Source organism: Mustelus asterias, chromosome 12 (assembly GCF_964213995.1).
Source record: "Mustelus asterias chromosome 12, sMusAst1.hap1.1, whole genome shotgun sequence".
Lineage (NCBI taxonomy): Eukaryota > Metazoa > Chordata > Chondrichthyes > Carcharhiniformes > Triakidae > Mustelus > Mustelus asterias.
The window spans coordinates 61,467,162-61,489,680 of NC_135812.1; the positions used below are offsets into that span (position 1 = coordinate 61,467,162).

The 22,519-nt window shown below is 47.6% G+C and overlaps 1 pseudogene; it reads right to left on the bottom strand.

The window, feature by feature from the left end:
- Positions 1 to 10,166: 10,166 nt before the first annotated feature.
- Positions 10,167 to 22,519, bottom strand: part of LOC144502031 (small ribosomal subunit protein uS11-like) — a 50,523-nt pseudogene continuing 38,170 nt past the window's right edge.

The following is a 22,519-nucleotide window of genomic DNA, read 5'->3' on the forward strand; positions in this document are numbered from 1 at the left end:
GGGGGGAACATGCAGGCTCCTCACAGACAGTGACCCAAGCTGGGAATCGAACCCGGGTCCCTGGCACTGTGAGGCAGCAGTGCTAACCACTGTGCCACCATGCCGCCCGAGTTTGATAGTTTTTTGGTAGGCAAGGGTACCAAGGCATAGATTCCTCCATCACAATGTTAGTCATGGTCAATATGCCTAGAAATAATGGCCCAGATATTCTGGTTTTTGGATTGTTGGAGACTGGAGATGCATTTCAAGACCTCTCAGAAATCTTAATTACTGAGTCCGTGGGAATTGCTCACACATTTGGATTTCCAATGGATAATTCCCCTGCTACCATCTGAAAAAGTCTCCAACTCTTCCACTCAGTTACCTAGATAAAGTTTAAAGTTTATTTATTAGTCACAAGTAGGCTTACATTAACACTGCAGTGAAGTTGCTGTGAAAATCCCCTCGTCACACACTCGGCACCTGTTCGGGTACACTGAGGGAGAATTTAGCATGGCCAATGCACCTAACCAGCACGTCTTTGGAGTGTAGGAGGAAACCGGAGCACCCGGAAGAAACCCACACAGACACAGGGAGAATATGCAAACTCCACACAGTCACCCAAGCCGGGAATCAAACCCAGGTCCCTGGCACTGTGAGGCAGCAGTGCTAACCACTGTGCCACATATACATACTCACATACGCACACACACACACTAATACAAACACACTCATGCACACACACATATTCACACTAACACACACACACACACACATACTAACACACGCACACAGACTCACACACATACTAACACACATACACACTCACACACACACACACACTGTCCTACACACACACACAGACTCACACACACTAACACACACTCTCACACACACAGTCCTACAGACACACACAGACTCACACACATACTGACACATACACTCACACACGCACTCACACACACACAGTCCTACACACACAAATACTAACACACACACTCACACATACTAACACACACACTCATACACCCACACACACAGTCTTCCACATGCGCACACTAACACACACATTCACACACACACTCACACGCACATTCACACTCACACACACACACGCACACTCACACAATCTTACACACATACTAATACACACATACACGCACACACTCAGTTCAGAGTTCAAGCATCAATCTAGATAATGACCTCAGCTTTCTCCAATGGGTTTTGAACCCAAAACCTTTCGACTCACAGGTGAAAAAGCTCCTGTCCTCATGTGTTACAGAAAAACAGCACCTCCTCTGACAATGCAGCACTCTTTCAGTACTGCACTGGAGTGTCAGTCTAGATTACGTGCTGAATCCTGAAACGTAGCTCGATTTGCAGAATCTTCCGATATTTCTTGAAATGGTTGGGGATTACTTATGGGTCTTTTCCCTTGGCTGAAACCTGGCATGTTTGTCCCCTTGTCCCCATCCCAGGGAGATGAGATTTTTGGGGGTCTTCACAATACTCAAGCTTCCCTTAAACAATAGACTGAAAGGACATTGTTGCATTCCCTGCCTTCATCACCTAGGGCCCAGATGAGTCGCCAGGGCAATGCCAGCCCAGGCCTCCTGATTGCCAATTGCACTGGTCATTTTTGCTGCCTTGCCTAAAGTATTGTTTGCATTTCATATTTATGGTCTTCCACTGGAATCTAATTACAGCGCGCTGGGAACATGTTCCACATGTGGACTTGCTTGGAGCCATTGTTATCTGCCAGATCTGTATGCAGTCAGGCTCATTTACAAAGGTCAGGTGGCTGACTTCCAGCTGTTAATAGCGGTAAATGTGATTCACTTTCACCAGCTTACTGTTGGATGGCGTTGTGTACTGATGGCCTTTTTTAGCAGTAACTGTAATGTCTGCCAAGCCAAACATGGAGCCCACCGTGCCGTGCCAAATCATTCATGCTTTTACCAGGGTTTGAATGAAGCTTTCTGTGATCAGTTGGTAAGTGCACAGTCCATGTGCAATCGAGCTTTCTGGGCCAAAAAGAACTCCCAGATTCCTTGCAGCTAACATGGCAGCAATGGTACTTAGCATCCCTGGGCTAAAACAAAGGAGAATTGGCCGTGATTCTGCTCCACTCAGTAATATATTCATAGCTACAGACTTTCTCACAATAATTTCTGTTCCACCCCTTTCCCCACATGACCTGCCCCAAACACCATCACCTCCAGTTTCTTCCATTTACCTCTTCCTCACCCACGCGTTGCCCTTGCCAGCGACAGATTTTCCAGGTATGCCAATGTCTTAACCCGATTCAAATTCATTGAATCCCTGAGCTGAGTTTTTGACCCCACATCCTTTCCATTATAAAAACTGCATACTTCCACCTCTGCAACATGGCCTGCTTCTGCCCCTCACTCAGCCCCTTCACAGTTCAAATGCTCATACGTGCCTCCTTCTCTGATCCAAACCCACAACTCCAATGCTCCTTCCCACCAGCCTCACCTTGCAGCCTTCATTTCCTCCAGCCTTCCCAAAACTCTGCTTCTCAGATCCAGCTCCCACCAGATTACCAATGACATTCACCGTTACAATCTTCCTTGATAATTAACATTGTCTCTGTTCTCCCAACACTTCAGATTTAATATTCTTGAAGAATAGAATCATAGAATCGGTACAGTGCAGAAGGAGGCCATTCAGCCCATTGAGTCTGCACCGACTCACTGACAGAGCATCCCACCCAGGCTGGGATCACAAAATGCACCATGATAAAAATGCACAGTTTTATCAGATCCTTCTATGGACTCCTTGTGGTCCCAGCCATTGTTCTGTTTGTGTCCCTATTTGGAGTAGAGAGCTGTCAAGTGTGGGACTCCCTGACTCTGAGGGGTGGATGTCCCATTCTTAATTTGTCAAAGCCGCCCCCAGGTGTATTGTCGCTGCAGAGCAGAGATATCTAAAGTCAACGTGGTACCACCTGACTTTTCGACCAGGGTTGGCGGCGTGGGGCGGGAAAGGTGGGGGTGGGGTGGTGGGCTGGGGACCATGGGGAGTGAGACATACATCCTCCCTAAAGTTCACCCCAGCCATTTTCAGATGCTGATAGCGACGGCCAACCAGGGACCCCGTTGTTGATCTGTGAACATTGAGTGAAGACTGGATTGGCTTGGTTGGAATATCCCTTTCCAACCAGGCCTAGTGACAGTGCCTGAACTCAACTGTGAAGGTTAAGCAAACCAGTCGGGGCATTGGATGGAAACCCCAGCAGTTGGCTATCAATGCGAATCTGTGTTTCCAGCAGAGGATGAAGATTGAGAGAAGACCGGGAAAAAAAAGTAATAGATCAGTATTGCAGCGAAATACATGTCTCAACCACAACGCTGCCTCTGTGGGTCAATCAGTCCGTAAATATTTAATTACATTTTCAGAAGGAAAGAAAGATTCTTCCAGGTGATAATTTAATCAGTGATTGTGTACACAAAATGAACTGTGCAAGGTAATTTCTCCAATTGTACAGTGGTTATAAGCTCTGTAAATGTTATTGTCCTGCTCTCCCTTGGGTGTAGCTTCACTGAAAAACCTAATTGGATGCACGTCCTGAATTAATCGAGCCATCTTGCAGTTGGAAAATTGGCCTTTGCCTAAAATAGGAAGAGCAATTAAATCATGCTATCGTGTCATCAAAGTTCTATTTGCAGAGATCATTCTTCGAGCAATTCTGTGCACCTTTCCACACTCCCGGAATGAAGTTGCGCTCAAAGGAAGGCTGGGTTTGGATATTGGGGTGACGCTGTTATAGCCCCATCTCTGACCCAGCCACCTTGGATGCACAGGATTACAGAACTCTCTTTTTAATGGTGTCTCAACGAAGCGTGCATTGGACTACAGAAGAATGATTACATTTTGAAAAGTGTCATTGCAATCTTGAGTTTTTTCCCTCTACTCATCCCACAATTCCCCTCATTCAAGTCAAATGGTGGGTGGTGCATGCAGAATAGAGAAATTCTAGAGCTGTAACTTTCTTGCCTTTAAAGGCAGCACCTTTGTGCACGTGAGGCTAATGGAAAATGATGCACCGAGTGTACACACAACCCCAAGGAGGAATTGACAGGAGTTTAGAGGGTGCATTTTAAATTTGCCAGCTGGGGATGAAATTGGCACTGAAGTTAGGTAGTCCATTATGAAATGATGGAAACCTCACAATCCCATCTCTCTTTCAATGGAGAATTTTAGAGAAATGTAAACTGGAGGATGAATCGTTCAAGTTTTACAAGAGGTTAAAGGAACTAATGTGTATCTGTGTGAATAGATTATTTCAATTAAATAGTTTAGGGAGCAGCAAGGGGTCACAATCTCAGGATTGATGCCAGGATTGATGTGAAAGTCAGGAAGGGAATCTTTCCTCAGAGTTTAGTGGACTGTGGACTAGGCCACCAACCCAAGCAGCTTGTCTACTGAGCTCCTTCACGTGAGAGGTTGTTATTGGCTGGAGTGAAGATCTCTCACACGAAAAGTACTTACTATGTAACATCAATCAGGCTCAGAGTAATAAACTGGACTAGTTTTGATTGCCTAATAGGATCAAAAACAAAAATTTCCTCCCACCCCCTATTTGGACTGGCGATTACTCGGTTTTGGTTGGGGAGTTTCTGGAGATTTCTTGGTTTTGGTTGCGATGGGAGTTTTTGTTTGTGATGCACTAGACATTTTTGTGCAGCAGGTTCATTGGAACAGTCGGTCTTTTACTGTTCATGATGCGATAGCTGTACGTCTGGGATGTCCGTGTGAAGTTTCCAGTCTCTCTGTGGGTGGTCAATACACAGGCTGTCTGCTGTGCAGTTGGCCATTGTTCAGCTCTAAATCCAACAGGACCTCAAATCTAAATTTTAATTTATGCCGCACCTGGTGAATGTGGGACAATCAGAAGGGGAGGCGGCCATCCTCCATTGAATTAGACAATGACTGATCTGCATCTTGACTCCATTGTCTCATCTTCCTCCAGAACCTTTGAAACTCTCGTTAATGTCAATGGAAGTTATAATGGGGAGGGGTGTTTAACTGGTGCCATGTTGCTTTTACCCACTTTATACACTGTCACCCAAAGTCCAAACTCTGGCCCAATCATGTGACATAGCTTTTTTTATTCATTCATGGGACATGGATGTTGCTGGCTGGCCAGCATTTATTGCCCATCTCTAGTTGCCCTTGGAGGGCAGTTGAGAGTCAACCACATTGCTGTGGCTCTGGAATCACGTGTGGGCCAGACCAGGTAAGGACGGCAGATTTTCTTCCCAAAGGACGTTAGTGAACCAGATGGGTTTTTACGACAATTGACAATTGTCATCAGATTCTTATTCCAGATATTTTTATTGAATTTAAATTCCACCATCTGCCGTGGCTGGATTCAAACCCGGGTCCCCAGAACATTAGCTGAGTTTCTGGATTAATAGTCTAGTGATACCACTAGACCATCGCTTTCCCCCTTCTAAAGCTCCATTAGGATTTGGGCACTAAGCTATCTTGAGACACTATGGTATCACTCTCCTCCTATCTGTTCATGCCGATAGTCTTTGTTTATGTCAGTAAGTAAACTTTGAAAGCAATCCCACCATACTCCCACAAGCACCTTGCAACATCTTGCTATGTTCAAAGCATAGCTTAATTGCAACTTGCTTTAGCTTCAAGGATTGAACTCCAGTATGATAAAGGAACAGCCATATTAGGTCCAAGTTGATGGGGGGGGGGGGGGAGAAGTTTACGTGTGTGAACTTGGAGGTGACCTGCTACCCTTGTCCTTCCAGGTGACAGAGGTTGTGAGTCTCTTGTGCTGCAGTCAACATAATTTATCTACCTTTTCAAGTCTGGTTGTTGCACTGTTAAATGTGGTGTCAGGAGAGCCCTGTGAAAAGTGAGAGAAATACATCAATATTCGCTGTCAGTGTCAAGAGCGGGCGGATGCCTCTGTTAATGGCCTATCCCGTGAGCAGAATCTAATCAGATCAAAGTCATTTAGCTGGCACCTCAACGATTAAAATATTAATGCATCCAAGTTTGTATAGATAGAGAGTGGTTAAAGATTCATACCACTGCTCGTATCAAATCCCACACTGACCCTCAGAATCTATCACTCTTTTATACAACAGGGCCTGTTATTTCCTCTGGTCATCCCAAAGTGCTTCACAGCTGAGGAATACTTTTGAAAGGCAGTCAGTGTTATAGGTTAACTGTTCATCATTTTATAGCTTCATGAATTACCTTCTCTTTAAGTGAATATCTTAGATTATAACTCCTTTACGTTGGGAACAAAATGGTACACAATATGAAGAGAGACACCTGGCCTGTAAAACAGTTCAGGAATCCTCAGAGACAGTATTATCTATGACCCATCGGCCAAAATCCTACCGGCCAGAATGTTGTGTGATTTCAAGAAGAAATTCGATGCAGTTCTTGGCGCTAACAGGATCAAGGGGTATGGGGAGAAGGCGGGCAAAGGATATTGAATTTGATGATCAGCCATGATGAAAATGAATGATGGAACAGGCTCATAGGGCCAAATGGCCTCCTCCTGCTTCTAGTTTCTATGTTTCTATGATCTGCAGCTTTTTAGACACCACACACATTTCCACTGTGCAACATTACTGAAAGAAAATAGTCGCATTTACATAGCCTTTGCAGCCTCGGGACATCCCAAGGCTCCGTAAAGCTAATTTGGAATGTTTGAATGTAGTCACTGTTGTCATGCAGGAAAAATGGCAGCAAATATTCACACAGCAAGATCCCACAAACAGGACGGTGATTATGTTAATCTTTGGTGCTGGTTAAGGGGCAATTGTCAGCCAGAATTTTGGGGCAAACTCCCAGTCTCCTCTGATAATCGTGCCATGGAATCATTCAGATCTCCTGCGAGGACGGACATGTCTTCAGTGTAACACTGCACCCAGAGAACTGCACCGCCAACACTGCAGCATTCTCTCAGTGTTGCATTGGAGAGTCAGTCTAGACCAGTGGTTCCCAATCTTTTATACGTCATGGCACGTGTCCATACTATAAAAAAATCTTGAGATGTACCTCCGATTTTCTCTGTCGTCTTCTCTTACTGGGAACTTTTAAACTTTGCCTTGACCTCTCACCTGTTTTTTAAAATCTCTCTATGTCTCTCTTGCCTCTCTCAGGGTTTTTGCGCCCTTTTAGAGTTTTCGCTTTTTGTGCGGGCGAATGGGTCCTCTGCCTTCAGCCCCAAGTCCCGTTGCTCATACGTGTGGGCCTGATCAACATAAAAAATCTAAACCATGCTTGTGCAGCTCTTTCCCAGTCAACACATACATAGAATCATAGAATCCCTACAATGCAGAAGAGGCCATTCAGCCCATTAAGTCTGCACTGACTCTCTGAGAGGCTCTCTCCCCTGCCCTCTATCACTGTAACCCCACATATTTACCATCCAACCTGCACATCTTTGGAGTGTGGGAGGAAACTGGAGCACCCAGAGGAAACCCACGCAACATGTGAGACACGGGAGAATGTGCAAATTCTACACAGACAGTCACCCAAGGCCGGAATTGAACCCGGGTCCGGTCCCTGGCGCTGTGAGGCAGCAGTGCTAACCATTGTGCCACCATGCCGTGGGAGGCCTGAGATTTGTTGCGTCTTGGAGATGCCAACCATCGAGCTCAAGACAAAGGCTGGTTTGAGTTTAATTACATGAGTTTTGGATCATTGAATCATAGAATCCTTACAGAAGGAGGCCCATCGAGCCTGCACCGACAACAATCCCACCCAATCCCTGTAACTCCACATATTTACCTTGCTAATCCCCCTAAATTCAGGTCAATTTAGCATGGCCAATCAACATAACCCACACATTCTTGGACTGTGGGAGGAAACCCATGCAGACACGGGGGGAGCGTGCAGACTCCACACAGAGAGTGGCCCAAGCCGGGAATCAAGCCCAGGTCCCTGGCGCTGTGAGGCAGCAGTGTGCCACCATGCCGCCATTTTGAATCATTTTAAAATGTTTTTCAAGGCACACTTGGGGGGAACTTCAGGGAACGCTGATGAGCCATGGCACAATAGTTGGGAATCACTGGGCTCAAGTCTTTGGAGTGGAGCTTGAATCCAGAACCCTCTGACTGAGAGGTGGGGGCAGTACAAACCGAGCCCCAGCTGATAGCATTCCTTTGCCTGGAATGAACTTGTGTTTATTCGGGTCATTATTGTCCATATTAAATCCCCAGAATTTGCCACCGGACTTGCTCCTAATATGAAAAGACTTTAATCAGCAGCTTGGTGTTGCAATATTGATGCATTGTTACTGGGATAGACTTGCAATGTTATACCAGGAGCCCTCTCATCAACATCAGCCCTGCATTACGTCTATTCTCCAGTGACAACTGTTAAGGCTTCTAGCCAACTGCACGCATCTGCTATGGATAAATTACACATGCTACTGATAATGGGGGTTGCTCCAAGTTATTTGTCACGACTACAGTGATATCATTGCAATCTCTGCTTTAACTAATCCAAAAAGCTGAAGCCAATGTGTTCACATCCAAATCAGAATGAAATAGACTGAAAGCAGCAAAATTGATCAGAATGAATTGCTCTCTGAAATGGTTAGTTTGCTGTTTAATGCCCTCAAGCACCCAAAATAGACAGCAGGGTTCGGAGTTTACCGGGTTCAGTTGTGAGGACAGGCTGCTAGGTCTTGGGGCTTCGATTCCCTTGAGCAGATGTGAAGATGGAGAGATTATCCGGTCAAATGATTCACTGGAGTGGATGCGGAGAAACTATTCCCTTTGGAGGGAGGATCAAGAACCAAGGATGTGGGTCGGAAAATCCATGTCCCAGTGGTGATGGGGGCACTGGGAAGCAAGCTGAAAATCCCATTGGCTTTCCGATACAGTCCCGTCTATGTGGCAAGTTTTTGGGCAAACTGTCATTGAGGATCAGAAACTGGCTCTTTAGAGGCAACCAGCCAATCAGGCCAAGGTCTGGTTTCGGGGTCATTATCAGGTGTCATTTGTAATTGCTTAGTAAAGATCAGCTCGACATCCCTCGCTAAGGCTGCCCGCAACTCGGCAGCAGACTCCTAGTTATAGATCATTGGTGCCTCCACAGTTCCTCGAGGCAGCCTAGATGAGTGAGGGCGGGATGGGGATGCGGGGGAGAGCATCACCGGCTAGTAGGACCAAGTAACGAAGGAAGGACAGGCAGAAGGATGCCTTGCTGTGAGTACTCCACTCCTCGCTTCCCAATGCTGGTCCCCTGGAAGAATCCCTGGGAACCTGCAATTCCTGTGTGGCAAATCCCTCACACAATGCCAGTTGAATATTGGGATGAAACGGGCATCATTGACTGACTTTAGGGCCTCAAATATTTGCTGGTAAGGACATCCATAAACCTCGCCACAGATCTAATTGGAACCCACCCTGCCCCATCCAAATGTGTTGGTTTGGGGAATTAAATTCTGCCCTTTGTGTGTTTTTTATAAAGAGTGGAAACGCCTGGATTTGGAGCGGGATTTCTTCCCTTTGCTTTCACCAGGCTAATCACCACCTGTCAATGAAGCTTCCCGGCAACCTAGCGAGTCCACCGCTTTTGTACATCCTCACAACAACACAAGCAAGGCCCCAAAACCTGCAGGGCAGACAATTGAGTCAGCGCGTATAGATAATGGGCAGGATGTTGAGCCCACTCTCTCCGTGTGCGGGATCGCAGACGGGGGCTCAAGATCAGGTGAAACGCAGAAATCGCAAACCCTGCCAGCAAGCTCACAGTCTCCGATTTTTGCTGCCCCTTGTTGGCGATGAGCGTGACCCTGGTGAATCTCCCTCCCAGCCGAATCTTCAAACCTTGCCGACGTGACGTAACATCGACACAGTTTACAACAGGTTCACCCAGACATGAAACTGTCACCGCCCCGGGGTACAAAGGTGAGTATAGCCCTCGGGGGAGAGCGACGTAACCAGGCGGTGGCCTGGCAGTGCCTACTGATACAGGCTGGCACCCTAGTGGGAGCCTCATGGTGGAGGGATTGATGTATCTGTGGTGGTTGTGTAGGTAGGGGGGGGGGGGGCGGTGGGGGGGAAGGGGGGGACGGGAGGGGAAGCAGACATGGGAACTGGGGATGTTGGCAATGGCTGATTGGATGGGAGGGTTGGGGGGAGAAGGAGTCTGACTGGCACAATCAGAAACATTCACAAACAGTGACCCCTGAGACCTCCCTCTCTGCGAGTGCTGTCTGACGGAATGGGAGTGACATCTTCGATCCGGCCAATTGACATCCCAGATCTAGCCAGAGCTCTCAGGGTTGACTGGGCATTGGGTCCAAGGGTCTGAGTCCTGTTGCCTCCAGTGGCACGCAGTTTGATGCGTAGTGTGTTGATGCCCAATTCCTTGCATCTCTGACACACATCCTTTGTGGCCAACATGGCAGCTTAGGGGGAGGCCTGGTCTCTGTCCGCCTTCACCTTCATTCCTTATTTGCAGAAGGATATATTGGCCTTGGAGGGTGTGCAGAGAAGGTTCACCAGGTTGGTACCAGAGATGAGGGGTGTTGATTATGAGGAGAGACTGAGCAGATTGGGTTTGTACTCGTTGGAATTTAGAAGGCTGAGGGGGGATCTTATAGAGACCTATAAGATAATGAAGGGGCTGGATAGGGTAGAGGTGGAGAGATTCTTTCCACTTAGAAAGGAAGCTAGAACTAGAGGGCACAGCCTCAAAATAAAGGGGGGTCAGTTTAGGACTGAGTTGAGGAGGAACTTCTTCTCTCAGAGGGTGGCGAATCTCTGGAATTCTCTGCCCACTGAAGTGGTGGAGGCTACCTCGTTGAATATGTTTAAATCACGGATAGATGGATTCCTGATTGGTAAGGGAATTAGGGGTTATAAGGACCAGGCGGGTAAGTGGAACTGATCCACTTCAGATCAGCCATGGTCTTATTGAATGGCGGGGCAGGCTCGAGGGGCTAGATGGCCTACTCCTGCTCCTATTTCTTATGTTCTTATGTTCTTATGTTCCCCCCCAGAGACATGGCCGATGGTTTCCTTGCCAGACAGGTCTGCTCCGTGGACAAAAATTTTGAAGGAATCAAAGATGTGGCAAACTCCAAAAACATTCGCTGCCTCGGCTGCCTGGGGTCCCAGGCTAATCACTCACTCCTCCTTCATTCCCTTACCCTTATGAAGTGCTTTCGCAGCAGAGCTGGACGTCAGCGATATTTGCGGGGGGGGCGGGGGGGGGGGGGGGGGAGGGGGGGTGGGCGGCGGGTGAGTGGGGGGCTGCCTGGGGGGGGGGGGGGGGGGGGGGGGGGGGAGAAGGGGGTGGATAACAGCATCGACGGTTTGCCAAGGAGGGTGTTGGGGATGCTGGCTCTGATCACCGGATAGTAGGGGGAGTTGTGGGGAGAGAAATGCCGACTCTGATTGCAGGGGCACAAAGAGGCCAAATAATCTCCTCCCCCCACCCCCCCACCTCCCCCCCCCCCCCCCCCCCCCCCCCGCGCCCAGCTACCATGGAGTTCTCCGTGGTGGCTGGGGGAGGAGGAGATTATTTTTCCCTCCCATCAGGGCTCCCTTTAAACATGGCGCCCAGATCCCAGCTGAGTTTTTCGGCATGTGTAAGTCCCGCCCCTCAGCATGCTAGTGTAAAACACACCCACCTGTTTTTATTTGACAAAGTGTCAATCTGGAGAGAAATACATTGGTTTTCAGTCAGACCCTGACACTTTGCCAAATTCTTTTAAGACTGACCCAATGATGCTCTCACTGTGGACTTGCCGTGGCATTATCTTGTGGTAGATTTAATGGCTCCAGTCCTGGGACATTAGAAACCACCACAAACTCACCAAGAATGAAACGGACAATGGGTGCTGCTGTGGCATGTCCCTTTTAAGGGGTGATTCTTCACAGGTCACGTGGCCCACCTGGGGCCTATTGCATGGAAGCTTGTGAACCTCAACCAATGGAGAGAAAGTGCACAGGTTCCGGGGAGTGAAAGACCCTCAGTGTAAGCCTGTGTTATAGCTGTTGTGCCTGTATATAGATTTATTTGTCTGTGTTAAAATGGGTGGCACAGTGGCACAGTGGTTAGCATTGCTGCTTCACAGCGCCAGGGACCCGGGTTCGATTCCTGGCTTGGGTCACTGTCTGTGTGAAGTTTGCATGTTCTTCCCGTGTCTGCGTGTGTTTCCTCCCACAGTCTGAAAGATGTGCTGGTTAGGTGAATTGGCCACGCTAAATTCTCCCTCAGTGTACCCGAACAGGCGCCGGAGTGTGGCGACGAGGGGGATTTTCACAGTAACTTCATTGCAGTGTTAATGTAAGCCTACTTGTGACATAAATAAATAAATAAACTTTAAATTACCTCCGTGATTCAAGCATCCTCCTCACTGATACCTGGTGCTATTTACAGGTGCTAAATTCTAGGGAGCAAATCTTGACTTCAATGGAGTCAAAATTGGGAAAAAAGTAAAATGGTGACTTGATTTGCTAACACTTGCCTTAGACTGTCACAGAAAGTCTAGATCTACCTCCAGTAGATTCAAGAAAATTTAATGTCACTGAGACAGAACATTCTGGAAATATTCAGCAGGTTAAGCAACATCTTTGGAGAGAGAATGGGAGTTATTGGTTTATTCAGCACAGTAGAAACAGGGTCTGAGGCTGTGGGGGCACAAAAATAGGGAGAGATCACTCTGGGGCATCTCCCCCAAAACCTTCCCACCTCTGGGCCAATTTCCCAGGGGTGGATTGGAATTGGGATTGGGAGCCTGTTGACCAATGGTAGACATCCAATTGAGGCTCCGTAAGGGGGTCATAAAAGATCATTTTGCCCATTGATTGTATTCTGTGCATTTGGTCCCACGGAGTCTCAGCAGCCCAGATTAGGTGAGGGCACAGCAAGAGGCCATTACTGCCTGCGACTGATAGGCACATGCAGAGTTTCCGAGCAGTCTAGCTCAGGGCTGTCGATCAAAAGATGTGTGCCTTTAAGTGACCGCTGTATGGGAGGGCACTCAAGAGGCCAGTAACTGGAAGGTTGCAAAGGAAGGTGGGTGTCGTGCACTCAGAGATCGCCTCCTCCAGCCAGGAGCAGGTGAGGAGCTTCAACATCTACATGGGAACAGGCTGCAGCAGGCAGAGAGGCTCCAGCAGCCTGCGAAAGGTGCAGAGGGACAGTGAGGCAGGTGTACGTTGGAAGATGGTGCTACCCAGCGCACCAGGTCTATAGGCAACGATTCCGATTCATGGATCTGTCAGAGCACCAGGTGTTTCTGAAGACTGTGTTTCTCAAGGCAGGTTGTTGCTGATCTTTGTGAATGCTGAAGGTGTTGAGGCTGCTGTGATCTGGAGGGCACCCACTGCCTGACCCTCAACTTTGTTGCTGCAGTGAAAACAGAAAATGCCGGAAAAAACTCACTCAGCCGGTCTGGCGGTACCTCCGGAGAGAAAAACAGAGTTAACATTTCAAGTCCGTATGACTCTTCTTCCGGGTTGTTCCAGGGAGCAGTTGGAACCATTAGCGGGATCTTGAAAACTATGGCCCATCACTCCATCAAGCAGGTGATGGAGGGTGGCACGGTGGCACAGTGATCAGCACTGCTGCCTCACAGCGCAGGGACCCGGGTTCAATTTTGGCGACTGTGTGGAGTTTGCACGTTCTCCCTGTGTCTGCGTGGATTTCCTCTGGGTGCTCCGGTTTCCTCCCAGACTCCAAAAATGTGCAGGTTAGGTGGATTGGCCATGCTACATTTCCCCTTAGTGTCCAAAAGTATGTGGATTAGGTGGATTGGCCATGCTAAATTGCCTCTTAGTGTCCAAAAGATGCGTAGGTTTGGTGGGATGGCCATGCTAACACCAGAACCCCAACACTGCAGCAGAGGAATCATACAACAGCTGCCATCGAATAACAAGGATAGCCATTGAGCAAGAAATTGGCCTCTGATAATGCACTTTAGATACTTAGACAGCTCAGGGTCAGACAACATGTCGGCTGCAAACAACCCTTTAAAGATGGTCACCCCCCCCCTCCACCTCGCTCCCCCTCACCCTCCCCCCACACCACCCTGCCCCAGTGGAGGTCAGCAAGCCTAGGTTGATGGGGTGTGTGACTTTCTGTGAGTTAAGACCCAGGCAGCAGAGTTTAGATTTACCTCAAGGTTACAGAGCAGGTATCAAGTATTTTGTTTCAGGAGAACTAGTCATCTTTATTATTACGACAGCCATAAAAGTTGTGGGGGGGTCATCAATAGATCTACCCTGAGCTTGTGGAGTATGAGCTGCCTTACTGAGTGAGCAGAGGCCACCCAATGGGAAGCAGCCAGTGGGGGTTTTTAAGCCTGTGATGTTGCCCAGGCTGGAGTTGTAGGTCCCGAGCTGACCCAGGTGATCAGGGCACTGCAGAAGGAAGCTCTGCTTTTATATCAAGCTCAGTTTCTCACCTAGGAAATTCAAGGTTGATTCAAATCCCACTCCAGAGACTTGAGCGCAAAGCCCAGGCCGCCACTCTCAATGCAGTACTGAGGGAGTGCTGTACTGTCGGAGCTGCCTGTTTCCTCTCTAGAGTAAGTCAGCTTTCCTCAGTGCCCCGGTCAATATTTATTCTTCAATCAATATCATAAAAAGCAGATGTTTTGGCGATTAACATGTTTCTCTCTGTGGGAGCTTGCTGCGTACAAATTGGCTGCTGCACTTCCTAATTAACAGCAGTGGCTACACTTCAAAGATGAATTCAGCGAATATCAAATGCACAGTGGCATAGTGATTAGCACTGCTATCTCACAGCGCTAGGGTCCCAGGTTCGATTCCTGGCTTGGGTCGTTGTCTGTGGGGAGCCTACACATTGTTTCGGTGTCTGCAAGGGTTTCCTCCGGGTGCTCCGGTCTCCTCCCACAGTCTGAAAGACGTGCTGGTTAGGTGCATTGGCCATGCTAAATTCTCCCTCAGTGTACCCGAACAGGTGCCAGAGTGTGGCAACTAGGGGATATTCACAGTAACTTCATTGCAGTGTTAATGTAAGCCTACTTATGGCACGAATAAATAAACTTAAAACTTAATTCATCGGCCGTAAAACATGCTGGAAACTCCTGAGTGTGTGGAAGGTGTTATATAAATGCAAATCTTCCTTTTCCAATTGTTGAGTAATAACTGGGCTGAGGTATATCTCCATTTCTGGCCTCACATCTCGATACACCTAGTCTCTGGATGTCTTTGCGATGTGAAACAAATTAAATCTATTATTGATTCACTGGAGGAGTTGCTAAAAATAAATAGAATTCTAACGTAGGCAAAAGCTATAAATCTGCACCCAATAATTACTCTCATTTTGATTGACGCTTTGAGATTTGACAGCAGGAAGTACTTAGGAACAGTTCAGGGAAATTGCTTCCCTTGTGCTTCACCATGGTAACACAACTGAAATCAGAAAGAACATTGAGTGTGAGCTAGTTACTGTCTGGAAATGATATTCCGACTTGGCAACCAAGAGCCATGACTGGTGAAGCCTATATACTCGATGTTTAATAACATGATTGTCACTCTTTGATCCCAGTTCCTTTCTCTGAGATAAAAGAATAGAGCACATTCCATTATTGAATGATAAATACTGTATTTCTTTTGATGAATCTTTCATGGAATTATAGAATCCCTACAGTACAGAAGGAGGCCATTTGGCCCATCAAGTCTGCACCAACCACAATCCCACCCAGGTCCTATTTCCGTAACCCTCCTTTACCCTGCTAATCCCCCGACACTAGGGTCAATTTAACATGGCTAATCCACCTAACCAGCACATCTTTGGACTGTGGGAGGAAACCGGAGCACCCGGAGGAAACCCACGCAGACACAGGGAGAATGTGCAAACTCCGCACAGATAGTGACCCAAGGCTGGAATTGAACCCCGGTCCCGGGCACTGTGAGGCAGCAGTGCTAACCACTGTGTCACTGTGCCATCTCAACCAACCAACAGTACATTTTTTACTGTAGTGTTGGTGTGGTGCATTTCCAATCAGCATCATTGAGGAGAGTGTAAACGCAGCCTGAATTCAGGGCCACACTCTAAACTGACACCCGACCTTGAAACTCCTTGGTGAGAAACTGAGCTTGATATAAAAGCAAAGCTTCCTTCTGCAGTGCCCTGATCTTTAACAGTTTATTCCTTCTTCTCAAACAATAGTAAGAATCAAGTACAGCGGATGTTGGAAATCTGAAACAAAAACAGAAAATGCCGGACTGCCGGAAGTATCTGTGAAGAGGGAAAGAAAGTTAACTTTTCAGGTCAATGTCCTTTAGTAAGCAGTGGTCAATTCCAGCCGTGTGTGAGGATGTGGACGTCTGTAGGTATCTTACACTAATGTTGTCAGCTGCTACAGGGGTGAGGAGGGTTGGGGGAGGATAGGGACAACTATCAAATTTGTCGCTGTGGGAGGGAATCACACCATGCTTGAGTTTTGAGGCTATTCAGGACTCAACATCCAAATTACACAACACAGGTTTAGCATTAGTACAGAGCTGTGACTAATCTAAACTCATAGTATTAATACACCCCAAAACTAAATATCAATGTAGTAATTCAACCAAACACCAGTTTCCTGACCCCCTTTACTGTGCACCAAAGGGAAAGGCTGCTCCCGCGGCTTACAGTCAGGTAGTCTTCACCTCGGGACCTACACCTCCGGTCTGGGTAACGTTACACGCTTATATACTCCCGCCTGCTGCTTCCAATTGGGTGGCCTCTGCTCACTCAGTAAGACAGCTCGTACTCCACAAAGCTCATGGATAGGTCTATTGATGTCCCCCCATGCCCTTCGTGGCCATCGTAACAATAAAGATGATTAGTTCTCCTGAAAAGAAATACTTCAGATCTGCTCTGTAATCTTGAGGTAAATCTAAACTCTGCTGCCTGGATCTTATTTTGCATGAGTTCTCAGTCTCCGTTAGCCTGGGCTCCATTGGCTTCCATTCACGCAATATCCTGATTTAAAATTCTCATCCCTGTGTTCAAATCCCTCCATGGCCTCACCCTTCCCTATCTCTGTAATCTCTTCCAGCCCCACAAACTTCTGAGATCTCTGCACTCTCTAATACTGGTCTCTTGTGGATCCCTAATTTGAATCATTCCACCATTGGTGCCTTCACCTACCAGTGTCTGGAAATCCTTCCCTTTGCCTTTCCACCTCGTGACCTCATTTGCCTCACTTTGTAAAACCTATCTGACAATAATATCTCCAACGTGGCTCTGTTTTCTACTTGGCATTAGATTAATCCTGTGATGCACCTTGGGACATTTCATTACATGATGGGTGCTATATTTATACATGTATAAATTGTTGTTGCCCAGCAAGAATGAATGCCTGGCTAAAGGACTGGTCCAGGAGGGAGGGCTTCATTTTCATAGATCAATGGGAGGTTTTCAGGAGAGGATGGCACCTATACAAGAGGGAGGGGTCACAACTAAGTTGGAAGGGCACAAATATCCTGGCTGGGAGCTTTGCTAGTGCAGTTCGGGGGGGTTTAAACTAGTATGGCAGGGGGGTGGGGATCAAACTATTAGGTCTATAAGTGTGAAGGCTGGGGACGAGCTTGGGGCTGGGACAAGGCTGGCAAAGAAGAAGAGCACTCTGGGGGAGGATGACCTCACTGGGCCTGGATGTCTGGAGTGCTTATACTTCAATGCAAGGAGCGTAGCAGGTAAGACAGACGAACTTGGGGCCTTAATGCGCACGAGGAATTTGGATGTGGTTGCGGTGACAGAGACTTGGTTGAAAGAGGGACAGGACTGGCAGCTGAATATTCCAGGGTACAAGTGTTTTAGGCGAGACAGAGGAGGGGCCAAAAGAGGTGGGGGAGTAGCGGTATTAGTTGGAGAGCATATTACAGCGGTGCAGAGGGAGGACAATTCAGAGGGGTCGTGTAACGAGTCACTCTGGGTGGAGCTTAGAAACAGGAAAGGCGCAGTCACTATGTTGGGGGTGTACTACAGGCCCCCCAACAGCCCAAGGGAAGTGGAAGAATGGATATGTCAGGAGATACTGGATAGGTGCAGGAAAAATAGGGTTGTTGTAGTGGGAGACTTCAATTTCCCTGGTATAGACTGGAAATCGCTGAGGGCAGGGACTCTGGATGGGGAGGAATTTGTAAAATGTGTACAGGAGGGTTCGTTGGAACAATATGTAGACAGCCCGACTAGAGAGGGGGCCATACTGGACCTGGTACTTACCAAGGGTAAGGTGTTGGATTGGGGGAAGGCTAACTTTATTGGGATCAGGCAGAAATTGGCAGCTCTTGATTGGGAGAGGCTGTTTGAGGGTAACTCCACATCTGGTATGTGGCAGTCTTTTAAGGAACGGTTGTTAGGGCTACAGGACAAGCATGTGCCTGTAAAAAAGAAGGATAGGAAGGGTAGGATTAGAGAACCGTGGATAACCAGGGAAATTGAGGGACTGGTCAAAAAGAAAAGAGAGGCGTATGTTAGGTCCAAGCAGCTAAAAACGGAGGGAGCTCTGGAGGAGTACAAAGAAAGTAGGAAAGTACTCAAACGGGGAATTAGAAGAGCAAAAAGGGGTCACGAAATGTTCTTGGCAGACAGGATTAAGGAGAATCCCAAGGCATTTTATTCATACGTTAGGAACAAAAGGGTTGTTAGGGAAAAAATCGGACCTCTCAGGGACAAAAGTGGGGACTTATGCTTGGAGCCCAAAGAAGTAGGGGAGATCCTAAATGAATACTTTGCGTCGGTATTCACAAAGGAGAGGGATGTGTTGACTGGGAGTGTCTCTGAGGGGAGTGTTGAACCGTTGGAGAAATTCTCCATTACAAAGGAGGAAGTGTTAGGTTTGTTAGAGAATATAAAGACTGACAAATCCCCAGGGCCTGATGGAATCTATCCAAGGCTGCTCAGGGAGACGAGAGGTGAAATCGTTGGGCCTCTGACGCAAATCTTTGTCTCGTCACTGGACGCAGGTGAGGTCCCAGAGGATTGGAGGATAGCCAATGTGGTCCCGTTATTTAAGAAGGGTAGGAAGGATAACCCGGGTAATTATAGGCCGGTGAGCTTGACGTCCGTGGTGGGGAAGTTGTTGGAGAAGATTCTTAGAGATAGGATGTATGCGCATTTAGAAAGGAATAAACTCATTAACGATAGTCAGCATGGTTTTGTGAGAGGGAGGTCATGCCTCACTAACCTGGTGGTGTTTTTTGAAGAAGTGACCAAAATGGTTGACGAAGGAAGGGCCATGGATGTTGTCTATATGGACTTTAGTAAAGCGTTTGACAAAGTCCCTCATGGTAGGCTAGTGAAAAAGGTTGGATCTCATGGGATAAAGGGGGAGGTGGCTAGATGGGTGGAGAACTGGCTTGGTCATAGAAGACAGAGGGTGGTAGTGGAAGGGTCTTTTTCCGGCTGGAGGCCTGTGACTAGTGGTGTACCGCAGGGCTCTGTATTGGGACCTCTGCTGTTTGTGATTTATATAAATGATCTGGAAGAAGGGGTAACTGGGGTGATCAGTAAGTTTGCAGACGACACAAAACTGGCAGGACTTGCAGATAGTGAGGAACATTGTCAGAGGCTACAGAAGGATATAGATAGGCTGGAAATTTGGGCAAGGAAATGGCAGATGGAGTTCAATCCTGATAAATGCGAAGTGATGCATTTTGGTGGAAATAATGTAGGGAGGAGCTACACGATAAATGGAAGAACCATAAAGGGTGTAGAGACGCAGAGGGACCTGGGTGTGCAAGTCCACAGATCTTTGAAGGTGACGTCACAGGTGGAGAAGGTGGTGAAGAAGGCATATGGCATGCTTGCCTTTATAGGACGGGGCATAGAGTATAAAAGTTGGGGTCTGATGTTGCAGATGTATAGAACGTTGGTTCGGCCGCATTTGGAATACTGCGTCCAGTTCTGGTCGCCACACTACCAGAAGGACGTGGAGGCTTTGGAGAGAGTACAGAGGAGGTTTACCAGGATGTTGCCTGGTATGGAGGGGCTTGGTTATGAGGAGAGATTGGGGAAACTGGGGTTGTTCTCCTTGGAAAGACGGAGGATGAGGGGAGACTTAATAGAGGTGTATAAAATTATGAAAGGCATAGATAGGGTGAACGGTGGGAAGCTTTTCCCCGGGTCGGTGGTGACGTTCACGAGGGGTCATAGGTTCAAGGTGAAGGGGGGGAGGTTTAACACAGATATCAGAAGGACATATTTTACACAGAGGGTCGTGGGGGCCTGGAATGTGTTGCCGGGCAAGGTGGTGGAGGCGGACACACTGGGAACGTTTAAGACTTATCTAGACAGCTATATGAACGGAGTGGGAATGGAGGGATACAAAAGAGTGGTCTAGTTTGGACCAGGGAGCGGCGCAGGCTAATTGTTCTTTGTTTCTCGTTTCAAGGCTTCATTCTATGATCAACTTGCTGGTGCCAGTACAGAGCGAGACTGCGGACAGTTGGGAACCTGTCTCGGGGGCAGGGAATTCATATGGTGTTCGTGGAAGTGGAAATGAATAGGGTTGGGAAGCATTTTCCGATCAGGGCCAGTGTGATCTCCTGGACTCGTTTCGATCGCCTCATGGGGTCGGAGAGGAATTTCCCAGATTTTTTTTCCCCATATTGGCCCTGGGGTTTTCACTCTGGGTTTTCGCCTCTCCCTGGAGATCACATGGTCTGGAATGGGGGGGTGGGGGTGAGTTAATAGGTTGTGATGAACAAAGCATCGTAGCTGTGAGGGACAGCTCGGTGGATAGGATATTGGTATGTAGATAGGCTGGAAAATTGGGCGGGGATCCTGGATTCAGGATTCAATCCTGGACCGGGGAGCGGCGTGGGCTTGGAGGGCCGAAGGGCCTGTTCCTGTGCTGTATTGTTCTTTGTTCTTTGTTGATTGGCTGCGCTAAATTCTTCCTTAGTATCACAAAGATGTGTAGGTCAGGTGAAATAACTTGGGTGTGGTCAAATGAACAAAGGCCTGAGAAATTAGGCCCAACATAAAATTAGACACTTTAAATTAATGCAGCTAAACCTGCTGACGAAGTTACCACAGGTCAAAAGCCAACAGGGACACACGCCAGAACTGTCTCACATATTGAACAAGGATACTTCACTTTAACAATAGGAAAGTCATCATGACTGAAAGCAGAATTCAAACCTTTTCCATATTGAATAGAGAGGCTCAAACTTTACAATGGAAGAGTCGTTATAGCCTGAAACCCATCAGGAGGTACTCAGCCAGAATAAATTATGATTGTGTGTTCCCTAGCTTCAGCCGTATGTGATAAACTGGTCGAAGTGACTGTATAGAATATTTCACAGACAACATAGGACACGTTTCCCATTGCCTTCCCCAAGTTTGCTGAATGGAAATACAAGTCCTATTCCCAGGGGATCCTCCTCCGCCTGTAAGGAGCCAATGTCTCTCAAAATTCTGGCTCTTCCACCATCACCACATAATATTCATTCCTCCACTACTGTTGACCATGGTTCATAAACCTGAGCATGGGACCCTTGCCTGGGCCTGGGGCACTCAGAAAAGAGCAAGGAGGACCACCCAAAGGTCTCAAATCACCCTGCTAAACTGTTCAGGTCCTGTGGAAAGATGGTGGAAAGCACAGTGAGATGAGCGAGGAAGTAAGAGAGCAGCAGCAAAGCAGAGAGGAGAGCGAGACCAGAATGCAGACATACTGCAGTAATCCACAAACTAGATCACATAGGTCGATGGTGGTCAATTTAGTTTTGGCACAGAAACAACTGAGGTTAAAGAGTTTTGCATCTCAATGGTATTAATACTGACACCAGAGGGCAGCGGATCTTTGATGAGGTGAATTGCCAATAGTATGGGGGCTATCACAGCCTTGTTTAATCGCAGTCCAGATTTTGAAGGTGTCTGTTTCCGATCTCCCATTCAAGATAGTTGCAACTGTATCACCCCAAAGCAATTGTAAGAGTGAGATAGTTTTTTGGACATACAACCTTTGGAGCACAATCCACAGAGCCTCATGATTTACTGAGTCTAATGTCTTGGTCAGGTCGATAATTGTTCGAGCGAGACCGGAAATTCCCTCCAAAGGACAACGGACATTTCCGTTGTCCGCCCCTCGCCCGCTCTGATTCCGTGGCGGGCGAGGCGTGAGAATTCCGGCATCTGTGTCTCTGGGAGGATTGTCCCAGCCACAGGAAGCAGGTGATTCCGAAGAATCTGTGTCAGGATTTTCCCTGCTGTGGACCAGAGAGAAATATCCCAATAGTTTCCACAGGATTATTTATTCCCTTTCTTGAAGATATTTACACTTGTCACATTCCTGAACTCAGGAATAGGGGGAGGGGGTTCTCTTTCCTCCCAAATCTTTAGGATGAGTGGATGTAATCTTGATGTAAGCAAATGCCCACCAGCTTTGGAGACTCAGCTGGGATACCATCAGGCTGCAGGCTTTGTTCATTTCTTTTTCCATTTGATTGCTTGTTTCAGCTCAATGTTAGTTTACCGTGGATTCTACCACAGGGTAATGGGGATAGCCTGGAGAGGAACAGCTGCCACTGTGGATTCACGGTTGAGGAGT